The following is a 26,068-nucleotide window of genomic DNA, read 5'->3' as shown; positions in this document are numbered from 1 at the left end:
TGGTTTTGGATTTCTTCATGGACAGAAGTTTATAGCTTTCACAGTAATGACAGCTTGCCTTGGTAAAATGAGACCTTCTGGCTGAAATCTGCATCTATTTTCATGAAAAATTTAGCATAAAAATGTTGTATATTTCCCCAAATTTGAAAGGCATTTGAAAAACTGAGGTGGTAACAGGAATAGTAATGGATAAAACCACATGAGAGGCGTGACTGGTAACCAGATTGCAAACTCAGTCACAAGCAACTGTTCTGTGGCTTTAAGCAAATTGTTTGACCTCCACGACTGTCAAATGAATAGCTTTGACTGATGACGCTGCTTACACTTTCCACTAATTGTTACATTCAGTGATTTTAACTTGTGGGAAATATTTATTGAGTCACTGAGAAGATGTAGTTTTAATATTCTTATTTATTTCCCATTATTATTGTTTTGCAGAGCCATTATTATAATGAGTCTTAAACGCTTTCAAACCTGATGAATGTCAAACTTGTCTTTTAGAACATCTTAGAAACCAAAGCATATGAGTATAAATTTATTTTATGTGAAAGCTTTAAAATTTGATTAGAAATAATTTGAAGACGATTATATTCCAAAATTTACAATTATGAAGCTTGGACCTCTTCACTACAATTTCTTAGAAAGGTACTAAGAATAAAAAAAAAAATGAAGTGATAATACTTTTCAAACTAACAAAGAATTCAACTTCGATATGCCTTTATATACAATAGAATCTCATTTAGGCACATATCCATACTGAGTCAATAAGAAACATCTGGAGCTTGTCTTGATGAAGCACAACAAGCTGTCTTGGAGCAGAGGAGATGTCAGAGTTGCTCCCGTCAAGTTGAAGCCATACACACTATATAATGTCCCTCAAATAGCTTCTTCTTTATTTTTTCCGACTTCCTCAGCACAATAGCTATACTCTGAAAACACAAGGATTCTAGAGGTGGTAAAATTGTACATGAATCTTCTTAGCAGTTTTATTTCATTAAAAACTGGAAACAGCTGAAATGTCCATCAACAGATGAATGGATAAACAAATTGTGGTACATCCCTACAGTGGCATACTACTCAGGAAAGACAAAAGAAGAAAAAAAAAAAAACGGGAAGCATGAGTTGTTCATACACACTACTCACAATAATTATGCTGAATGAAAAAAAAATCCAGGCAAAACATAGTACATGATATATGATTCTGTTTATATAAGAACACAAAGTGCAGATCAATGATTATTGAGGTGTGGGGAGTGGGAGCAGGAGGGAGGGATTACAAAGGGGCAGAAGAAAACTTTCGGGAGTGATGGATACACTTACTTTCTTAATTTTGGTAAGGATTTCATGAGTGTATATAAATATCAAAAGTTATTGAAATGTACACTGTGAATAGGTACAGCTTATTGTATGTAAATTCTACTTCCATAAAACTGTTTTTTTTTTTTAAGTGTGGTAGAATAAAATGATACAAAATAAGTTCCAAATGCATTTATGGCATCCTGAGATTTACCCCATTTGGGGAAAAGTTCAAGCAGAGTTCTAATTTTTGCTTGTACTTTTTAGGGTATATTTTATATACTTAGTTCAAGGTTTTAAATATACTACTGAATTTAACTCCTAAACACAAACCAAACAGTTGAACACTATATGTGATTTTCATACTAGGATTTTAACTTATTTTATTGCCTTGATGTACATTATTGAAATTGTTTTAATTGGTGCTACTGTGTAAGAATTAAAATCATATCATATTCCACCTTGGGGAGGTTTACAAAAGACTGTGGCCAGAGTGAGTTGGGTATTTATCTTTAGCCTTCTCCATAGGCTCTTGTTTTATACCCCAATTTTTGCTCCCTTTTTAAATCCGTGAATATACCTTAACTTTTATCCCAGTTCCAGTAAGAGCTGTCCTATTTTTGTGTTTCATGATAAACTTATTGCCTTCTTTTACCAAAAAAAAGTCACATCTTGCAGATTAAACCTCTGACATTCTTTTAAGGACCAGCTTCCTTTCTCTGAACCACCTGACACTGACCAATCACCTGTAAGTTTGCTGCCTCCTGGTTGCTTTAGAATCTCAGATGTATTTTTACTTTCTGAAGGGTCCCTGCTTACATTTTGAACATTTCTGGTTCTGCAGAACTTCCTTTTCTCCGGGTCTGGTCTGCTACACTGCTTAGCTCTGATTTTAACAATGTAAAGAATATGAATAATAATGCTATGTAGTTTCCCATTTACAAAGCAGAGATTTCCAATGAGATTCTAAAGCACTGTGTGAAAAGGGCAACATATCTCTTGTCAGGCATTGTGACATTGCCTTAATCCCAAAGTAAATAACTTGAAAATATCCCTATTCCCTACATTGATTCATTATCATGTTTTCAGAGTAGCACAGAGAGCTCCAGTTAGGATTAAATGGAACAATATTAAAAGCAGTGATGTTTCCTTTTTTCCTGGCTTTTTGTTACTGATATCAGATATTCCAGTTAGCTTCCACTTCTCTAGACTCTTCTAACCAGATGAAATTATTTTTCTACATTCACCTGAGGGGTATGGACTGCCTGCCTCTGAACGTGACTCATGGCTAGAAAAAATTATAGGAAAATCTTCTTGGTGAACTATGACTAAACATAAGAATTCAGATTCCAGTTCAGATATATGATTCCAAGCTTGATCATCCCTCAAAGCCCTTTGTTTCCTTTATTCATTCTTTCAGTTTTGCAAGATCTTCTAGCCCTCGATTGCCCACCATGCACTGCCATCACTCAGTGAAACTGACAATGCCAACTGGAATTCTGACTCACTCCTTGGTAGTGTGCAGTTCAGAGGTGCTCCTAAAGTACTGATTTGTTATATAACTTTTTAGCTCAGAGTCCTCTAGTCACTATTCTGTTTGGGGGTGCAACAAGTGAGTCTCATGAATTTGAAACCTATAGCATCCAAAGGATGACTAATCCAACACTGCAAAATAAATCAAGTCACAGCAAACTGGTCCAGAAACAAACACCAAACATACAGTTTCCAGATTCAAACCTAAACTGAAAATCTAAGTCCAGGACTCATTGATCTAACAAAGAAATCAAGTATTAGAGGAGTTCCTTTACCTGTGTCTGGATCGGTGGTTCTGGATTCTGGCTGCATATAAGAATTACATGAAGAGCACTCTAAAAAGGCCAATGCCTGGGCCCTGCTCCTGACCAATTAAAACTAAACCATTAAGGAAAATACATGGTATTTGTAGCTTTTTAATTATCCCTATTATTCTGAATTGAAAATGACAGAGCCATGCTAAGATCACCCCCGATTAACATAATGGAGTATGAAAAATAGAGAAATAAAAAATAAATGAATACTCAGATGCCACTATTCAAGAATGAATACACTTCAGCAATGTTTCTTTCCTGAATTACTTTCCTGAATTACTTCCCACTCTTCCCCATAGTGATGTAGTTTGGACACATGAGGAACTCTCTTCTTCACTAGTGAGGCCAGCAACTTGTTTCTTTCTTCTAATTCCCTTCCTTGTCTCTTAGATTCTCAAAGCCAAAGAAAGTACCTTCCAATATAAGGTCACTCATTCCCAAACCTTATTACTAAAACTGCAACTATAGAAAGAAGAAAGGAAGAGAGAATGAGAACAAGAAAGAAAAAGAGAGAGGGAGAATGAAATAGAGACAAAAGAACTTACATGCCTTCTCTCTTTTCATAAAAAAAAGTACTGTCTATCATGAGTCCTTCATTTGAGGCAGAACAACTTACTTAAGAGACTTGAGTGAAAAGTAATGTGAATTGGTGGCCAAAAATAACCATTCAAATGTAAATGCATTTACCTTTTTCCATTGCTTTAATTTTTTAATTGACATTTATTGGGTCAAAAATGTACTTCATAAGGCATAGAAGTCAATTCATTAACCTTTAAGTGGCATTTCCCAGACCTATGGTGACAAACATATCTAATGTCAAGTTCCAAATGAACTTTTTAATTGTGGATTCTGAATAAAATGATTCAATGTAAGAGAAGAACTATGCTTGAGAGGTTGCTGGAGGCATGAGAGGTAAATGGTCTGGGTAAGTTTATATGGAAGGGGCTTGGCAACCTGAGCTTAATGGCCTATATCTGGCTAAACCAAATAATCTGGGAAACAGGCACATCTAAATACCTTTTACAAAAAGTAGGGAATTATGAGGATGATGTTCTGGGAATACCACATGGTTGGGCAATTCTTTCTACATTTATCAAAAAGATGACAGCTAGTACACCAACCCCTTTTAGAAACCAGTTAAAGTAATCACAGAAAATATAAAAATAGCAAAAAGTATTAGCATCTCTGTTGGAAATATAGTCAGTGTTACACCAGATATCCAGCAAACTGAAGCAATTGATAAGGTTCAGTATCAACAACAATTTCTGAGAAAATGATGACATTTCATGGATTTATATTTTCCCCGATGTGGCAATTTTTTCCTTAATGCAATAAACAGTACAAGCAGGAAGGAGGCCCAGATAGACACAGTGTATGTTATATATCTAAAGTCATGGCAAAATGGGATAGAAAACAGTACATAAAAATCTGAATCTACAAATTGGCCAATGAATGAATGAATAAATGAATGTCACAGCAGAAATTAGAATAGTGCTAAAAGCAAATAAAAGTAATAATAGATATCCTAATATCAAAGACAAATTGAGAAGCCATTATAATTCAGACAACTGACCTGCATTGCATTTGGCTCCAATTTATATGCTTTGTGGTCTTGGGCAACTAGCCAACCTTTCTGAGCCTCAGCTATATCATCTATACAGTAGAGAGTAAGAATGCTTCCCCAATCTCAGAGCAGCAATCTAGGTTGTTCTGAGAATTAAGTATATATGAAATTCCTGGTATAATGTCTGACACAGAGTAAGTGCTCAATTTAAGACAATTTAATACACTTAGTTCAGTACCTATAACTTAGGTATTCACTGTATTAATTCTTCTATGTGTGCTCAGACTAAAAATCTCCATTCACAGTAACACTCAGCACCCTGTTTCTATTTGCATATTATTAAGAAATTATAATTTACATGGTCATTAGTGGAAATGCAAGTAAAATTTTGTTAATAGAAATAAGTCAAGAATGGCAAAAAATATTTACAAGGGAAAATCCTATAGGAAAAATAACAAGATTTCTTCTTAAGTATTTCTTATTTGCATCATTGATGCAACAATTTTACTATAATGCCAATATGTCTTGTTTATCTGTAATATTAGTATGTGCATACATAATAACTTATAAAATATTTTTAAAAGTTTATGAACATAACAGATGGTTGTAATGTCAAAATATATAGGAACAGGAACATTTTTAACCAGACATCCACAATACATAACCTTCAGGTATGGCATGTATACTCTAAGTACTCTCAATAATAAGCAATCTGGGAACCTTGGCCATTTTCTCTTTTTGACATAAAATGCTGATAAGTAGAGTGGAATGAGCACATGCAATAGTTCTCAATTTTAGCTGTTTCAGAACCACCTATGCATCCTTTTAAAGCATACATTTTTGAGATCCTACCCCACACCTATTGAATCAGAATTCCTACATATGTGGTACAGCATCTGTAATTTCTTTTAAGTTCCAAATGTGGTTTTTTTTGGCATATTATGGGGGTACAGATTTTAAGGTTTCAATAAATGCCCATCCCCCCCTCCCCCTACAAGTCTGAGTCTCCAGCATGACCACCCCCCAGATGGTGCACATCTCACTCATTATGTATGTATATACCCACCCCCTCCCCCCTCCCACCTGCCCAATACCCTATTACTGTAGTACCTATGCGTCCAGTTAGGTGCTGCTCAGTTAATATCAATTTGCTGGTGAGTATATGTGGTGCTTGTTTTTCCATTCTTGGGATACTTCACTTAGTAGTATGGGTTCCAGCTCTAACCAGGAAAATATAAGATGTGCTATATCACCGTTGTTTCTTAGAGCTGAATAGTACTCCATGATATACATATGCCACATTTTATTAATCCATTCTTGGATTGATGGACACTTGGACTATTTCCACAGCCTTGCAATTATGAATTGTGCTGCTATAAACATTTGAGTGCAGGTGTCTTTTTTGTAGAGTGTCATTGGATCTTTTGGGTAGATGCCAAGCAATGGGATTGCTGGTTCAAATGTGTTTGTTTTGTGTAGCATGAACTGGGAACTTCTGAAAGTGGGCTTTGAAATAGACAATAGACTGTTCAATACTGATTCAATACTGTTAAGAGGTCTGCCATTTCTATGTATTATGGTATATTTGAAAATTGATAGTATTATCTCCTGCTTTAAAGGGTTGCCAGAAGAATTAACAAACATAAAAGTGCTCAGATTATAACATATATTAAATAAAAATATCTATCATACAGATATAGATTAGACAGAGAAATAGAGATGTAGACATAAATGTAGCTTAGATATAGATATTGATCTATCCTGATCAACAACAATGAAAATACCTCTTTTTCCTGGGCCTTAAGGAAATCACTTGATATGTCTGAAAACAAAAAGACCCTTTATTGTTCCTAGTCTATGTGTCACCACATACAACTATGCCACATTTTGTGTGCATGTGCTACCAGTAAAGAATAGACAGTGATCCAACAGTGATAGGTCAAAAATAATCACAGTTATTATGCACAGTTCCATAATTATTCCTTACTGTGAGTTGTGGCATCATCCTACAATAGTAATTGCATGATTCCTTCCCTCTGTTACCTGCCTACCTTGTTCTGCTACCATGATTGCATCAGCTAATAATGAATATCATGAACCACATCGTATCAGTGCCTTGTAAATTCAGAGGAAGAGTTTATTATGAAACTGCATGATTCACTTGGTAATATTAGTTAAGAAACTGAAGCTAAGATACAGGCAGGTTAATATATATTTTTTGACTCTTGGGCAATTGTCAGTGATTTAGTTTCTTGTATCTGGAAGGAAATTAATCCCTGTTAGATTAAGAATTTGAATGAATTTGAATGAATGGAGTCATGAACTCATCTAGCAAAAGATTTTCAGAAATTGACTGATTTTATTATTCATAGAATTAGGATTTATATTTATCTGCAAACTATGGAAATCGGGATATATCAAAAGCAAATATTCCAAAGGAATGTTCCAATGGAAAACTATGCCTGATGAGATGTTTATTACAATATTGTGCCAAAATATTAGAAAAAATATTGAAAAATAAGAGAGTCATACATTAGTTAAATTTATGACTCAATAATGGTTTAATTCTTTAAATGGAAATTGCTTCTCACCCCACAACACAGACACTATCTTCTTATAAGAACTCAGGTTACACATGAGGTCCTACATCTACTCCCTGCCATACTTTATTGTGGTATGTTGCTCAGATTGCCATACCACCCTTTTTTGAACTGAAGAACTCATCTTCTTAGCTTCGGGGAGTACTGATAGCTGAATGCTCTCTGACAAGTCCCATCCTAGGGATTATTTACTGAATATTAGTTATGGTGGCACAAAGGTTGGCTCCCTTGTCCTAATCCAGGACAACTCTGAAAGGTTACCTCAGTTCCAGAGCTCCCCATAGGATTGGTTGAGGCCTTTGTTGCAATTGCTTTGGAGTCCAATTCTCCGTCTACCAAGGCCCTTGGCCCCCTCAGGTTCACTGAAAAATCACTGACATAAGACAGATTGATTAATTGGAGACAAGCCATGCAAACTTATGTGACATGCATACGTGGGAGCCTTCAGAATGAAGGCCCAAAGATACAGGAAAAATTGTCCATTTTTATGCTTAGGTTCAAAAAATTATGAATAGCCATGTAGAAATATGATTGTACAGAAAGAGTATGATCTAATATTAATAGATGGAGTGGGGAAACCCTGGAAGGCCTGTCTAGTTAGATTCTTCTTGACCTTTCTGAGCTTTCCTTTCTTCTGGGCATGGGGCAGAGCACTCTCTGGCATGGCAATCTTACAACCTACAGTCAAACAAGGTAGATCAGATAATTTTGTCATGGCCAGTTTTCACATTAGAATAATTTTAGGGTTTATGACTTGCTTTGGGGGAAAAGGGGTTCTTATTTCTATGACCTATCTTAGGGAAGAGGGATTCTAGTTTCTATGACTAGTCTCAGATAAGAATAGGAATAACATTTAGCAGGTGTCAGGAAGGTTGGGGGGAGAAGGGAATGGGTATACACATATACAATGAGTGAGATGTGCACCATCTGGGGGATGGACATGCTTGAAGCTCTGACTTGAGGCGGGAGGAGGGGCAAGGGTAATATACGTGACCTTAACATTTGTACCCCCATAATATGCTGAAAAAAATAAATAAATAAAATTTAAAAAAAAAGAATGGGGCCAAGAGGCAGGAAGACAGGAAAAGATCAGAGAAAAATTTTTGCTTCTGAGGCCTTCATTTTGTGGTATAGTTTTCTGAGGCCCAGTACCACCCAGTTCTCCACAGGTATTGATCTGAAACTTAAAAACTATAGCCTAAATATTTTCTCAAAACTCATATATATATATATATATATATATATATATATATATATATATGATATACATCTATAGTTATATTTATAACTTCATTTATACTTTCTAATTCTACTTTTCAATAAATCAAATTTTAATTTAAACTACATAAAGCCAATAATTTAAGGAGATCATTAAATAGAAATAAAAATTGACTTACTGTAGTTCTATCCCTATTCAGTTTCAGCTCCTAAAATCATTTAGTTGTCTATTTTAAATGAGTTCTAATTGGTCTTTCTACCTCGATTATTTTCTCTCTCTAATCAATCTAATGCAATCCTAAGATTTTAATAATCTTTTAATACAACACAGAACTCATCAGCTCAAAAGTTTGCAATGGTTCCAAAATGCCCTAGGAGTAAAGAAATAAGCTTGACATTATTTAACAGTCTGGACCCAACCTAACTTTTCTAACCCCATATACATTTTGGTCTTTTGTTGTTGCTGTTGTTGTTTCTTATAAAGTAACGTTTTTCCCCTTCCATCTCTAATTTACTACTTTTTATTTCTCTAAAATGTCTTTTCTCTATTCCCAAAGGTAGAAATGTAACTTATCTATCTCTTGGGGTCCAGATGAAATGACACTATTTTTGCAGTCTTACAGTATCTCCCTAGCAAGAGTGACCTTTTATTTCAAGTACCATATTTTATATTTGTGCTTCTCTTATCAGCCGTAACATTCTATCAAGACAATAGGGGCCATGCTATTTATCTTTGCATTTCCCACAGTGCCTTCTCGTAAAATGTACTCAAAAATAGTTTTAAATAAATCATAGAAAGTGAAGACAGAGGAAAAATATACCCTATTTGACATAGGATTTTTTAAACCAATGAAACACCCTTTAGAAATATTGAATCGTTTCACTGAGTCAGCTCTTATTATTTATCCTTATTAACAAAAACTGCTTTTCACTTGCTGACTAAACTTTATGTACTGAGTATAACCCATTAATAATATATGTTCTTCAATATACTGTGGCAGTGATCCATAAGAAATAGTCCTAGCAATGTCTCCTGGCCATGAGCTAAGATACAGAGTTTGAGGTGCCACTTTTCTGATTGATGTTAAAACATATCAAAATAATTTATGTATTTGGAGCTTACTTTAGCAAGTCAACAATCCATCCACCTGCAGTTGAGCCAGATTATGAAGCATCTACTTGCTTGATAGAGTATGTTATACCTTCAGAAATCCAAGGAGATTTATATTTAACAATTTATATTTTTCAATTTCCTAAAGGAAAGATGAAAGATGTTTTCTCAATTTTCTTTTTGGATGAAACTACAGAAATAGGAAAAAAAGGTGAACTTCAGCATTTTTCGGTTTGTCACTCTTTGTTAATTAAATTTTTATTATTGTTACTACTGCTATTGTTTGCTTAAGGTAACTCAGCATTCTCTTCATATCATCTTAGATTATTTACTGATAATGGATGGCTGGAAAGGAAATAGAGCATCTAAATCCTTAAGATTCAGGTCCTAAGGATTGCCCATGATTATAGTATTTATACTTCATAATTACCTTATTAAATAAGTATGTATGCCCAGGTTAATTCCACTGGCATGGAACATAGCTAAGCTATATATCCAGCAAATTAATTCCAGGGAACATGTACTCAACCATTATATAATACTGCTTTTTTGAGAGCTAAAATGATTAAGGAACATGTGATTTGTTTAAGAATTTGGGATGATTTCAAAAATTAATGTACTATAATTTAATCATTAATATTACTTTGATGGATCTTTAAATACATGAACATTATTTAAAGAAAAATACTTGTTTATCTCATTAATAATAAATAAGTACTTAAGAATTGATTGACTTTATTCTATATAAATAAATAAATCACAAATTTTCTTGAGCAAGAAAGAATTTTTTAGTGTGAAGCAAATTCTTGTTGACATTTAATCTTGCTCATTTATATCACTAACACTTGAAAGGAAATATTCATACAATCTTTTATGGGAATGAAAATATATAGTAGGAAAAAGGTTAATTAAATGCTTACACATATTTAGAGTGCTACAACCTAATGTTTATTGTTTTGACTTATAGTGGTATCCAGAAAAAAATTGAACTGGGGCCACAGTAAGGTGAGATTTAAAGGGCAACTGCATGACCCTTCAGTTTCACATCTTGGAATGACCTCACATATAGGGAATATAGCACTATCAATGTCTTCATAATGCTCATCTCTCACCTGGACTAATTCAATAAACTCCTAATTCTTCTTCCCAGTTTTACCCTTGCTCCCTTTTAGTCTATTCTTACCCAGTGTTCACAGTGACATTCTGAAACGTAACTCAAGTTATACAATTCTACTCCGCTCAAAATCCTCTATTGGGACTTTTGCTTGCAGCTAAAAAGAAGTAGTTTACCTTGGACTACCATTTCTATTGATAACAAAAATAAAATATTTCCAGGAAAGGGTAATTATGTTGTGGTGAGTCCTATATTTGCGATAACTTTTTTTTTCCTCAATTAAGATCATTTGCTAATGCTCTTCGTGAGGCATAAAAGCCAATCAGAAAGCAGCATCCAAAACTGGTGGCAAACTCGTTAGTATGGAAAGACAAAATTGGAGCTCAGAGTTATCAAGGAGGTCAAGAATAGTGGGTCAAAACTTGGACAAGATAGAACTGCATAAAAATACATCAATTATTCTGTGTGCCATTTCCATTTCTGATTCCTAAGTTGTACAGGCATGTGGCAAGAGGCTTTTATATTAATATTTTTTAAAGGAATTGAATCTATTACAAAAAAATCCTGCAAAGCAAACTCTAGGCCCAGATGACTTCACTATTAAAATAATTTTCATTGTATTGCACTGCTCCATGCTATACGATTGTCACTGAAAAGTGGCTAAACAGCTAGTGTTGAGATTTTCCAGAACTGTTTCAGTGACATGTGACCATACAGCTATAAATTCTAACTTGTGGAATAGAAGCAGAAATTGTTATTACCTTCACTTCTTATCTTGGCACATAATGACCTCCCATAGGACATTCCATGATGTCTCGTCCCATCCCATTGGTTGTATACTAAGGCCCAAGGCAACTTTGGGTGTCATATGCTTTGGCTGTCTAAGCCTCTGTCAGCCTGAGCTTCTGAGTAACTACATAGGGCAGATTCACATCTCTCCTCATCTGCCCAGAATGATCTTGGGCCCTTATGTGAGCTATAATTAAAATTTTATTGTATTTATTCACTGATATTTAAGTGTTTATTATGATAGCTACTGTTACTTTCAATACAGAATAATTAAGCTTGCAAAGGGGAGTGAAAAAGATCAGTGGAATAAGATTTGAGTCATGGTAATTTCTAGGAACCAACTATAAGAACTGATACAGACATGGACAGGTATAGTGGTCTAAACAGGTGAGGTGTCAGCCAGACAAACCACGAGACAAAACATATGACATACATTGTAGGACCTAAATATGAATAGATGTTCAAGAATAACTGATTGACCAAATATTTGGGATAAAGTATTATAACTAATAGAAACATATTTAAGGATCTACTTGTTAAGCAATGTAGACACATCAGGATGAGGACATGCTCAATTTAAGTTTGAGTGTCAATAGGACACCCAGGATTGATTGGGAACTTATTTGGAATTCTGGCTAGAAATTACTGTGGGAGACATGTCGGGCCAAAAGATATAACTATGAGATAACTGAGAGAGAAGCTAGCTATTGAAACCATTGAATTAGGTAAGATTTTCAAGGAGAAGAAATGAATAGATCAAAGGAGAAATGAACTATGCCAGACACTTAAAGGTAAAGGGAAGAAAGAGGGTGCAATTAAAAGTAAAATAAGGCCCAAAATCTCAAAACGAAGTGAATGACATGAAGAACCAAGAGACAAGATAAAGAAGTACCAGGGCTAGGAATAGATGGCAATGTTAGGAGCGTCCTGGAGACTGTGGAGGGGAGTTTCAGTGTTGTGGTGAACACAGGAATCAGATTTCTGGGGTTAAGCAATTTCACCTGTAATTAGACAATAAAGACACCAAATGTTGCCTGATATTTCCAGAGGTTTGATATTAAAGGTATAGAAAAAGAGTAGCTAGATTTAACACTAGAAAAGACCGTTCATTCATTCTTCCAAAAATGCACCTAGGGAAGCTACCATCTCAGTCTGTCTCAAAGACAGATTTGAGCCTGCTTTCAAGTATGGGACGTAGAGATGGAAGCAGTAGGAAGTAGTCCATGGGTCAGTGTTTCTGAAAGGACAGTAAGTCATGGGAAGGCACTGGGAGAGGTGAGACACCTCTTCAGAGACAGCAGATATGGAGAGACAGATGGGAAAATGCAGAGGAAATTGAGGCAGGAGTGAAGGAGATGAAGTCTCTCACACTTTGCAGTAACGTAGGAGGCAATGCCATTTGCTAACACCAAGGACAGTCTTAAGTCTAATGAGACTGAGAAACCTAGTGCAGATTTACAACAGCTGCTATGGTAACTAGGCTAGATTATTAAGTAGTGGTAAATAAAAAGAGCAATGAATGACAATGAAGTCTCAGATGAGGCTAAATAGCCACACCTGCTAAAACTAAAGAACAGTGATGAACCAGGAAAATCAAGAGGAGGAAACTAGAGACATCAACTCAAAATCATTGATAGGCAGAGAGATGGGAGGAGAGGAAATTTCAAAGTTTCTGGAACACTGACTGGATAGACAATACTAAGCACATATATTGTATAGTATACAATGAAATAACAATATTTCTGGTCTTTGAGAAAGTTTAAAATCTAGTTGAGGACTCAGGACTTATACTACATTAAAAGAAGAGTTCAAGTAAAAATACTTAAGTAGGAACAAGTGTTTATGTTGTAAATCCCAAACAAAATGATTTGGGGAATACTTAGGGTGGATGAGCTTAAAGAGAAATTTCTTGAAGGAGGCAAATTTCAAACAGAGATTTGGAAAAGAGGATAAGGGTAGGCAAAAGGAAGATTCCAGGCTGCAGAGATATAAGAGGACCTTCTGAGATGGGAAGGAATTGTCAGAGGTCTGTGAGAGTGTGGGCTTCAAGCTTCCCTGAGGGTGCCTGTCTGCAGCTCTCTGCCAGGCACAAGACTAACCAGGGTCAAGGAGGAAAAGGAAGAGAAAGAGGTCAATGTCTCCTCTTAACTCCGAAGGGACAGCACAGCTAGCACCTTCATCTGCAAAATGGGGAAGATTCACCTATGTTAAAAAATAAATCACTCCTGTCAGAAAATGACTCATGTGTCTATGTAAAATGATGTATCCTTGCCAAAACTGGCTATTGGTTTAAGGTGACTGTGGCAAGTGAACAGAGCTCAAACAGAGCTCAAACCAAACAACAGCTTTTGTTCTCAGCCACCCAGCTCCCACAACCGAGAGAGAGAGAGAGAGAGAAAATGTTGAAAACTTGTTCATTTTGAAAAAGCCCTACAAGCACTGTCTTGTCAGAAACCAGAGGACAGCATCCATTCACCCTTCAGAAAAGGCAATTTTAAATTCATTTCAGTCATCGCCTGTAATTGAGTTAACTGCAGAAAATCCTTCAGTTGACCTACAGTTGATCTTTTACTTTTTCTCTAATACAATTGCCCAGAAAGTAAACTAGTTCATCTGAATCGCTGGAATGAAAGCAAGACTTTAAAAAATCAGAAGCACAAATAAGCAAAATGTGTCAAAGCCATCTGTTTGGGGAATATCAGGTAAATAATTAAAACAGTTTAAGTGGCCTTTTTTTTCCATACAAAAAGCAAATTCCAAAGACACATGGTATAAAAGTATCACATATGGAAACTAATTAAAACCCTCTCAAAGGGAGCTTGTCATCTCTTATATTTCAGTAAATGAACAAGAAAATAAGACAAGATTGCTACAAAAATGGGCCAAAATAATTTGCTTTGAAATTTGTCATTGTTTAAGAAAAATATATTGGGAACCCAAGCTGCCTATCCTGAGAGTGTTATTGTTGTTTTGATCAGAAATAAATTCAAATTTGGACTAAGATAATCCAGAGTAGTTCTAAATTATGGAAGAATTTGATTGTGATGTCACAAGGCATCTGAAGTTTATGTTATCAAATCATTGCATTAACTTAAAACAAAAAAAATAAATAAATAAAAAAGCAAATACAAAGCCAAGAAGTCTCATCCTAGAGGTGTATGAATGAAAGATGAAATTGCTCTGAATTGAGATCAAATAACCTGAGTTCAATTCTTAGCTCATTTAGTGTTTTGGTTACATGGGCAGTCAAGACTTGCCATTATCACAAACCCATCCATGACCTTCAATGGACAATTTTACCTGTACATTTCAAATTTACTTGTATATTCTATTCCACTTTTTATGCCCCTGAAGATTTGGTATATATAGCTAAATATATTTCATTGAACTGAATTTAACAAGATGCAAATTCCCTTTTACCTACCATCTCTCTATCCCACAAATAACCCCTAGTACCCCTAGTGTACACATCTGCTCCCTCTTGCTCCCTTGGTTTGTAAAAATTAGATGTCTCTGGTGGATTCTTAAAGACAAGTCTGTGAATAATTATTCTCACCTTTCTACCCAAGCATTCCCTAATTAGAGTCAAACTGAGAGAGAATATTATTAGACCCCCTACTAGGTGTTTTATATGCAGGATCACATGTAATCCTAAGAAGAACACTTTGAGGTATGAAATATTATTGTCCTAATTTAATGGATAAGAATGATGATGATTGAAAGAATGCCTGACTTTCTAGAAATGGATATAGCTGGCATTGAAACTCTTTGTGTCTTTCTCAAATGCCTTGATAGGTAAGAATTATGCTACATTGTCTAATTTAAAAAGAAGCAACCTGTTAAAAATGATCCTCACTTATGAAGAGAGTTTACCTGAAGATCAGATAACCCCTGTGCTGATAGGGAAAATTCTTTGAAACAGCCCATTCAGAATCTGGAGCTATATTTTCTTTTGGACATGAATCTTTTAATCTAGAAATGGGTGTATTTCTTATGGAAAGATTTGTAAAATAAATGAGAAAGAGAAAGTATAACTAATAAAAGCATATGGAAAGGAAATTCAGCTGTCAAATGAATCAGTTGGAATGCTAGAAGTTATTGAGAATAAAAATTATAATATTTCTTTTTAAATATAGCATAATAGATATTTCAGTTACTGGTATAGAAGAAATCAATTCTTTTGGACCCATAAAAAATAGGATTATAGGAAATCGCAACACATACTTGCATTCAGGTTTGTCACATTGCAAGAATCTCCATAAAAATTATTTTCACATTCTCATTTGGTAAGCTATTTTACTTGGAAATCACTCTAAGAAAATAATTCTGGTCTGTTTTCCAATATAAATTTATACAGATCAATAAAACTGTTTTAATCTTACTTAATCTGATTAGAACATTTAGTTAGCACTGTGTGAGTTCTTAAAAATTTATAAATTGAAAGTACAAGTAAGCTTCTTCCTTCCCTCCTTAATTCTACACTCTATGAATATCTCCATTAAGAGGCCACAGACTGAAAAATGCCACAGTGCAAAACACTTAGTTGCCATTGTATGATTGTGTACTTGACCCTAGGAGAGTTCCCACCTACATACATGAGCTCAGTACAGCTATTAAGATTCAGAGATGACCTTTTGGTTTGGGTGTCCAGAACTGATAATATTCAGGGTATACGGTCTGATCCTTACTTTGCTTTAGACCTCTCTTACTTAGTGTTTATCATAGTATTTTGCTCATTCAGGAAATACTTATTGATTTAATGAATAAGGCAATGTATTCTGTAGGAAACCTGAGAGCATTGCAAACAGCAATACCTTTTCTTTTACCCCCTTAAAGAGAACATGCTGAAGTCAGAGAATTCTGTCTCCATTAAGGAAAGAGCCTAACCAACAATAACATGGATGCATCTCAGCTTTTGGACACTGAGAGGTATACTACTAGCACCTGATTGTAAAAGGGGCAGTACAACACATTCAATTACCTATTAACCTCTTATCCAGACTAAATAATCTTCTTTGTCAATGGGTGTCTGGTTCTTTATATGGACCACCACAGTCCAATTAATCAGAGTCAGAGGATGCTCAGGATCAGATACACAAGCAAAGCCATAAAGTAGGGAAGGTAATAGAAAGTCACGAGTCAGGGAAGCACAGGAAGCAGTGAATTTGGTGGAGCAAACTAAGCAAAAACTACATGGTCAACAGCAAATATAACGGAAATCAGTTCATGTGAAAATCAGGACTAGGAAGTTAGAGATCGGTTTTCACGGTCAAGGTTGTTAAACCAGACATCAGAAGGATCATATCACAACTCAGACTTCCAGGGTTTGTTTTTTGTTTTTTTTTTGTTTTGTTTTGTTTTTTTTTTTTTGAGACAGAGTCTCACTTTGTTGCCCAGGCTAGAGTGAGTGCCGTGGCGTCAGCCTAGCTCACAGCAACCTCAAACTCCTGGGCTCAAGCAATCCTCCTGCCTCAGCCTCCCAAGTAGCTGGGACTACAGGCATGTGCCACCATGCCCGGCTAATTTTTTCTATGTATATTAGTTGGCCAATTAATTTCTTTCTATTTATAGTAGAGACGGGGTCTTGCTCTTGCTCAGGCTGGTTTTGAACTCCTGACCTCGAGCAATCCGCCCGCCTCGGCCTCCCAGAGTGCTAGGATTACAGGCGTGAGCCACCGCGCCCGGCCAGGGTTTGTTTTTTTATTTCACAATATTACAGGGGTACAAACACTTTGATTACATATATTGCCTTTGCACTGCCCAAGTCAGAGCTTCTACGTTAAATGCAACAAAAAGAGGACAGAAAGGGCCGTCACTTAATTGGAGAGGCATGCTGTGATGCCTTTTTATCTAACAGCTGTTGGTGATGCCTCCCCCCCCCCCCCCGTCTGTCTGACTTTCACTAAGAATTTGATGTACTAGTGTTCAGTCTGCTTTCTTACTGCACAAATCTTCACACTGACTTTTAAGTTGTCACTTTCAACATTTTATTATTTGTTAGTTTTATTTTTCTACTTTTTTCATTTTCAGAACTACTATCTTAGACAATGTAGCTTTTCACAAAGAGCATTTTTTAAAAAAAAGATTGTTCTACTTTTGGTTGAAAATCTCTTTTAAATTGTTCTTTTTGATCTTCATCAAGGAAGGTGTTAAACACTTACCAGGGAGTTTCTATAAGGCCAGAGTCATAGTTTCTTTAACACAGAGATGACTATCTTGCTCTTGACCTCTTCTCTCTGACTATTGGATCCGAACTTATTAGCTTAAATAAATGAATATGCTGTTTTTCTATCTTACTTTCATGACCATTGACATGATAGATATCAGAATGGAATCCTTTTTTCATTTTCTACATTATGCTGATAAAGAGGGCAGAAAGGTAATACTGTCTTTAAATGGAATTCAGTGTCTCATGAGTATTCAGGACTTAGAGTAGCTGACATTGGCAAGGATTACAGAATGAAGAGCACTGATGATAAGTCTGTAATAAAAATGTGGTTTTATTAGAGAAGACATTCTGCTTGTCCTACTCCCTTTATCTGACATCTAATCAAACTGGAACCAGATTATACCAGGAAAAATTGTATTTGTAGCACTGAACATCATCCATTTCTATAGCTCGAAAAGTCTTCAGGGTTCCTTTTGCTTTGCAGGGAAAATTATCCCACTTATAATGTATCTTCTAGGAAATTAACACCATAAATAATACTTGGGTGCTCATATGACTTTTGTCCAATGATTAAGAACTACAATTTTCCATCGACTTGAAGATTATATAAAGGTCAAGGAAATAAAACAGCTTCTCTTTGTTGAGACTTCCACTTATACAAAGGACCCAAAAAATAAACTTTGTATTTCCCATACATGTTTAGTTTGTTGCTTTATCCTTTGAAAGTAATGCTAGCATAAAAAAACAAATTTAATGTACTGAATCCTTATTAATTATACTATCAATGATAATAGTATTAATATTAATACTTTATATGTTAATATGTCCAAGTTGATATAAATATCCCCATGCCCTATTTGGATTTCACAAAAACTTTATGAAATAGGCTGTATTTTAATGGGAGAAAAAATCCTAAAACTTATTGAATGCTTATTTGTGTTGGCATATTTTGCATACTTGCAAGTACATTACCCTTAATCCTTAAAACAGTCTAACAGGGTCAATTTATAGACTGAAACCAAGGCTCAAAGAGTAATTTTTCCATGAGTACATAGAAAGCAAGTGAAATTTCACATATATTTAACTTACTACTCATTATTCCACCTGGCTGTGTCTTAGCTATCCCAAGCTTTACATGTCCGAACTGAGTTTTTTATTGTCTCTATCAAATATGATCCTCCCTGTTTTCATCTCAGCAAATGGCAACACCATTCTCCTGGTTTCTTAAGTCAAAAATCTTGGAATTATAAATATTCTCTTTTATTTTTTCTCATCCCATATCAAATTTATTAGCAAATATTGTTACGCTACCTTACTTATCCTAAATCAAACCATTTGTAATCATTTCCACTTTGATCACTTTGCTCTAACCCATCATCATCACTCACCAAGACCATGTAGTAGACTCTCATGAGGTGTCTCAAATTCCATACTCATTCTCTCTACCTACTCTTTGCAAAGCAGCCAGCATGTTCTTTTGAAAAAGAAAACCCAATCATGTCACTTTCATGCTGACAATCCTGAAACAATTTACTGTCTTACTCAAAGTCCTAACCATGGTCTTAAAGCCTCAAATGATCTCTCATCTGCTCTTCTCTTTTCACTTTCTCATCCCACCCCAAGTGCACTGTCCTTCCTCCTTGACCAAGCCAAACATACATTGCCTGAGGTCATTTGAAAATCTGTATTTCTGTATTGCTCTTCTCTTAGATAGCCACCATGGGATCTCATTTCATTTAGGGTCTCTGATCAAGTAGAACCTTGTCAAAAACCTATCTCCAATGTGTTTAAAGTAGAACATTAATTATTCTCTCCTCAGCTTGATTTAATTTTCTTCTCAGCACATTATCAACTGACTTGAATTTATTTCTTTTGTTTTATTGTCAATCTCATGTTAGTAGAAAGGTGCCTCCAAGAAAGCAATGACTTTGTATTGGCTCATTGCTGTATCTTTAGTGCCTAAAATGGTATCTAGAAAATAGTAGTCATTTAATAAATATTTGAAACATTTACACATTCAACAAATATTTATTAAGTATCAGAAATGTGCTAGATACTGTCTTTTGAAAGATGTCAATTTAGTGAGGAAAAAATAAACATCAAGAAATAAAAAGTGAAGACTTGCACAGTATTATGGGATCATGTAAGAGATGGTCACAACCTAGACTGGGACATCTGAGAGGTTTCCTGGATTGAGCATGAGTATGATGTAGGCATAAAGGGAGATAGCAAGCTAGAGAGTTCCAAAGAGATGGGATAGCAGGTTCGAAGGCTGCCAACTATGATGAGAGCAACTAAAGCTGATTTGAAAATTTTTTAAGAACTTTTAAATGGAACCATTAGATCACAGTAAGCAAAAGGAGAGCAGTGGAAAATAAAACTGAAAAGAAAAAAAAAAGAAAGACTTTCCTTAGGCATTAGTCTTTTTCCTAAACACAATTGGATCTTGATAATCTAGCACTTTTTAAAATGTCAGTCTAAAACATGAAGATTATAATATGAAGTATGGATGTGGAAATACCGTTTAGGAATCGATGGCAATAATATAGTGAGGTAGCAATAAACATAGATTTTAAAGAAATACTCTCAACTAAAACAATAGCTTTTATTTAGGATAATGAAAAATCTCTGGGGAGGGATAGTGGTGATCATTAAACCTCATTGTGAATACACTTAATGTACTGAACTCTAGACTTAAAATTTGTTAGGAATGCAAACTTTGTATTTGCATCTTACCACAATAAAAAATTAAACAAAAATTACAACATAGATAAAAAAAAATACAATAAAGTACTGAAAGTATTTTATAAACCAGCTTTTAGTTTCTGTTGGAAGTGGGGATTAAGAAACTTTGGAGTTAAGTGTGACTCATAGATTTTTAGTTTAAACACTTAGATGAGGCTGATTTTCAGATGCTTTTAATAAATAAGTGGAAATGTCAAATAAGCAGTCAGATATGGAAATCTGAAGCTCAGATAGCAGTTTGGACTGGAAATAGTAGTATGGGAGTTGTTGGCATGTAGATGGCAACTGAAGCCCAGGGAATGAATGAGATGGCTACGGAAGAGTATGTAGGAACAGGGAAAATAGACTCACAAAAAATCCTGAGCAATATCGACATCTAACAGGAAGGTAGAGAAGGAGGATAAGTGGAAATAAGGAGAATATTTTATAGAAGTAGAGTGTTTCAAGGAGGGAGAAGTTAGGTAAAATTATGCTGCAAGTTTATACAAGATAATATCAAAGAAATATCAGAGATGGAAAAAGAACATTGGTGATTTTAATAAAAACTATTTGAGAGAAGTAATAAAGATGAAAATAGAATGGGAATAAAAGTGAATGGAAAGTGAAAAAATGGAGGAAAAGCATTTTAGAATACTCCTTAAGAAGTTATTAAAAGGAGCAGAAACTAGATAGCAGGTAGATTTGTAGAAAGAGTCAAGGAGGGCTTATATTTTGAAGATGGGAGAGATTTAAGCAAATGTAAATTTCATACGAAGGTACCTGTAGAAAGATAAAGCTCCATATAAAAAAAGAGTATTCCATATTGATACTCAAGATCTTTGAAATAAGAGTCAGATGCAGGTCACAGCCAACCTAAGGAGAAGGACCACCTTCTTCATTCTAACAGGAAGAAAGACTGTTCTTTCAGACAGAACTAGGAACTAAACCAAGAGGGATGGTTGGTTGGTTGCCTCTCACAAATCCATAGTTATTATTAAAACACAATCAGCATCTGTGAGAGAAATATTCTGAGATACTTAAAATAAATTTTAAATATTAGAACTTTACTAAAATATTTTATTTGGACATGATCAAGGTGGCTTCTGTCTAACTCACCTTTGTGAATGTTCACCATTTTACATCCAGACACATAGGAACACATTCTGTTCTCTGAATAGGCCATCTACTCTTATGTTCTTGGATCTATTTCCTTTGCCAGACCAACTTTTTTAATCAATTAATTTCTAAAATTGACAAATAAAATTGTATATGTTTATCATGTAAAACATGTTGTTTCTGGCCGGGCGCGGTGGCTCATGCCTGTAATCCTAGCACTCTGGGAGGCCGAGGAGGGAGGATTGCTTGATCTAAAGAGTTCGAGACCCTGTCTCTACTAAAAATAGAAAGAAATTACTTGGTCAGCTAAAAATACATAGAAAAAATTAGCCGGGCATGGTGGCGCATGCCTGTAGTCCCAGCTACTTGGGGGGCTGAGGAAGAAGAATCGCTTGAGCCCAGGAGTTTGAGGTTGCTGTGAGCTAGGCTGACGCCACGCACTCTAGCTCAGGCAAGAGAGTGAGACTCTGTCTCAAAAAAACAAAAACAACAACAACAACAAAAACATGTTGTTTTGAAATATGTACACATTGTTGAATGACTAAATCAAGCTAATCAACATATGTATTACTTCACATACTTATTTTATGAGGTGAGAAAAGTTAAAATCTATTATCTTAGTAATTTTCAAAAATACAATACATTGTTATTAACTATAGTCACCATGTGATACAATAGATCTTTTGAACTTATTCCTCCTATCTAACAAATTTTGTGCCTTTTGACTAGTGTCTCTCCAACCCTTCCCTCTTCTCTAGCGTGGATACAACCACGCTATTATGCTTTCTATTTCTATAAGTTCAACTTTTTTATATCCCACACATCACCGAGATCGTATTTGTCTTTCCGTGCCTGGCTTACTTCACTTAACATAATGGCCTCCAGGATTGTCTATGTTGTTGCAAATAATGGGATTTCTTTTTCCAAGGCTGAATAGTATTCTGTTGTGTATATACATGCATTTTGTTTATTGATTCACCCATTGTTGAACACTTAGGTTGATTCCGTATTTTTGGCTATTGTGAATAATGCTGCAATGAACGTGGGAGTGCAGATATCTCTTCAACGTATTTATTACAGTTTTTTTTGGATATATATCCAGTAGTGGGATTGCTGGATCAAACGGTAGTTCTATTTTTAATTTTTTGAGGTAACTCTATACTGTTTTTGTAACTGCACCAAACCAATCTGGCTCAACTTTTATGTAATAAAGTTGTGAGTTGTTTTTCAGTTGCATAGACCCTCAGGTTGAAGGTCACATAAACCTAAGCATGCCCAGATGAACCAAGTGTGCAATCATAGGTGGAACCTAAGTATTTGGACTAGACTGAGGAGTTGGGGGCTGAATTAAAAGCAGATACCACATGGCAGAATCTAGGATCCAATCACTTTGAGGACTGGCATCACCCCATGGTATGATGTAGTCAGATCACAACTTTTACCCTATTCTTATAAAACATGTACCAGCTGCCAACCCAAGGAGACAGATTTGAGCATTTTTTCTTGTCTCCTGGCTAGTCCACTAGCAATAAACCTCTTGTTTTCTCCAAGGCCAGTGCCATGGTATTAGCTTCTATGTGCATTGGGCAGTGAGCCCACTGATTGCTTAGCAACAATTCCCATAATGGCTGTACTAATTTATTCTCAACAACAGTGAACAAGGGATGCCCCTTTCTCCAGGTCTTCTTCAACACTTATCTTTCAATTTTTTGATAATTGCCAATCTAACAGATATAAGGTGATATCTCATCATGGTTTTTACTTGCATTTCTCTGATGATTAGTGATGCTAAGTGTTTTTTCATATACCTGATAGCCATTTGTATGTCTTCTTTTGATAAATGTCTATTCAGATTCTTTCCCCATTTTTTAAACAGGCTGTTTTCTTAGTATTGAGTTGAATTCCTTACATACATTTTAAATATTAAAACTTAATTGGTTGTGTGGTTGGCACATATTTTTCTAACATTCTGTAGGTTGTTTCTTCAATCTGTTGATTGTTTTCTTGGCTGTACAGAAGCATTTTAGTTCAATGTGGTCCCATTTGTCTATTTTTGCTTTTATAATCTGTGCTTTTGGATTCATATCCAAATATCCATTATCCAGACCAATGTCTTAGAACTTTTCTCCTTTGTCTTCTTCTAGTACTTTTATATATTTAGGTCTTTAATCCATTTTGAGCTGATTTTTGCCCAAACAAATCTTAATTTCCTTTGTACCAGGATAAAAGATTATTGCTAAGGATGCAAAAAAGGAAGAAAATATAATCTTATAAAGATTCTATAAAAGACAAATATAAATGCATAACTATAACACAGTGTATAAAATGTAGGAATAAAAAAAGTATTTTTACTATAACACTACAAATTATTAAGAAATTGTGACTTACTCAAGTATGGAACATGTCTTATATATGTTTGTAACCTCTTTAACACAATAACTTATGTGCATCTAAAGAATTCAAAATAATTATTGAACAACTGAATAATTGAAAACAGTGGTACAACCTCTCTGTACGTGAACGGTGTTGTTAATGCAATAAAAGAGCCTAAAGCTTTTTTGACAAAATTCTACTTTTGGTTTTTTAAATGACCAATCATTCCTGGGTAGACTATTAGGAAGACTAAATCTTCTAAGAAAGAAATTATTAAATAATTAGAAAGCTCTTAATCTATGCAATATGTGTACCTTTACCCAAGACTATACTTTTGATTTCAATCCCTAAATCATGGCTTCTATCTACATTGTGTTACTCATCTGCTTCTTTAAAATACCAATACGTTTTAAAGGTCAGCTGTAGAGATCAGAATATTTTTAAACAGTAACAATACTTTTACATTTCAAAATGTACAAAGCCTCAGCCTCCCAGGTAGATGGGACTACAGGCACTCGCCACTGTGCCTGGCTAATTTTTTTATATATATTTTTTTAGTTGGCCAATTAATTTATTTCTATTTTTAGTAGAGATGGGGTCTTGCTCTTGATCAGTCTGGTTTCAAACTCCTGACCTTGAGTCATCCTCCCGCCTCAGCCTCCCAGAGTGCTAAGATTACAGGCATGAGTCACTGTGCCCGGCCTTAATTATTGTTTTAAATGCAAAGGATTAATGACACTGGATGGGTTATAACATTGATTTATTGAATTCTGATTTCAAAGTGAAAGATCTTAGATGGTAGAATTTTCTCTACATTGAACTAAGCAAGATACATAGGGCAGAGTATAATGAAATGTACAATAAAAACAATGTTAAACACAATCTCTGGTGGAAATTTCCCATTTATGTGGACTTTTATCACTGTAGAGTTTGCCTGTTCATTTTCTTTTTTCTATGAAGCAAGGGCTTAACACGATCTCTCTGCTGGTGATTGCCACATTTTAAGGTAGCAGCAGCAAGAGAGCAAAAACAAAAGAGAATGATTGATTCCAAAATTCCTTTCTTAGTTATTTTTTTTTAACTTTTTGACTTTATTTTTCAGATACTGAGAAGCAACATAACAGCATGATAGCTGAAGACAAATCTAGAAACCAATTGCTTGGGTTCAAATTCCAGTTCTGCCATTTATTTTATGAGCTTCAACAAGTTTTCCCAACCTCTCTCTGTTTTGGCTTTCCCATCTATAAAATAGGGTTAATAATTTACAGCCTCAAGGGGAGTTGGAAAAATTAAATGAACACAGACAGTTATAAGTAAGCACTCCATACTCATGAGGCATCTTTGACACTATTGTCTTTCAGCATACAGTTTTGGACTATTCTGAGTACTTTGCCTGACTCTTGGTTTGACTATGGCAAATCTAGTACTTGGTAACAGACAATCAACACTGGGCAAAACTTTGAAATATACATAAGTAAGCATACACAAAAAGAATATTGAAGAAAATGCACGTGTAAACTTTTGCCTAATAGCTGACACAGCAATGGTCTTTTAATAGGTATATCCGACACAATAATATGATTAGAAAATAAAACTATATAATATTTTTGAATTGAAATTTCCACTGTTTCAAATTACAAATTACTTTATCTCTGACACTTGTCACATACTATATGTTATATCGTATTAGGCCATTATCATAGACTGCCAGGTAGAAAGCAAAACGCTTAATTTTTTTCTCAAGAGGAGTACTGCAAAGTAAACATTTACCATTTGCAGAGCAACGTATGTATCTCCCTAAAGTGCAAGGAGGGAAAAGGGTACTAATAAACTCTGACTATTCAATACAAGTAACTAGAAATGGATTGTAGAAAACAGTAAAGTAAAATAATATAAATTTTCATCTTAAAAAAAACTTATTTAAACATTCACAAATTTGATGGTACATATTTTTTCTTTGTAACTTTAGGAATTACCATAATAATTTATATTTTTTGAAAATAACACTGGTAAAGGCATGGTGCTAGTGACTTTAATTGTCTTTTTAATCCAATACTAACTGGTTCTATTATTATCCTTACTGAATTAATGAGGCACCCCAAATCCAGGGAGGGTAAGATAATTAAGATTACCCAGCTACATAGCTA

The sequence above is a fragment of the Microcebus murinus genome, chromosome 10, assembly GCF_040939455.1.
Source record: "Microcebus murinus isolate Inina chromosome 10, M.murinus_Inina_mat1.0, whole genome shotgun sequence".
NCBI classification, from domain to species: domain Eukaryota; kingdom Metazoa; phylum Chordata; class Mammalia; order Primates; family Cheirogaleidae; genus Microcebus; species Microcebus murinus.
This window is presented reverse-complemented; position numbering follows the sequence as displayed.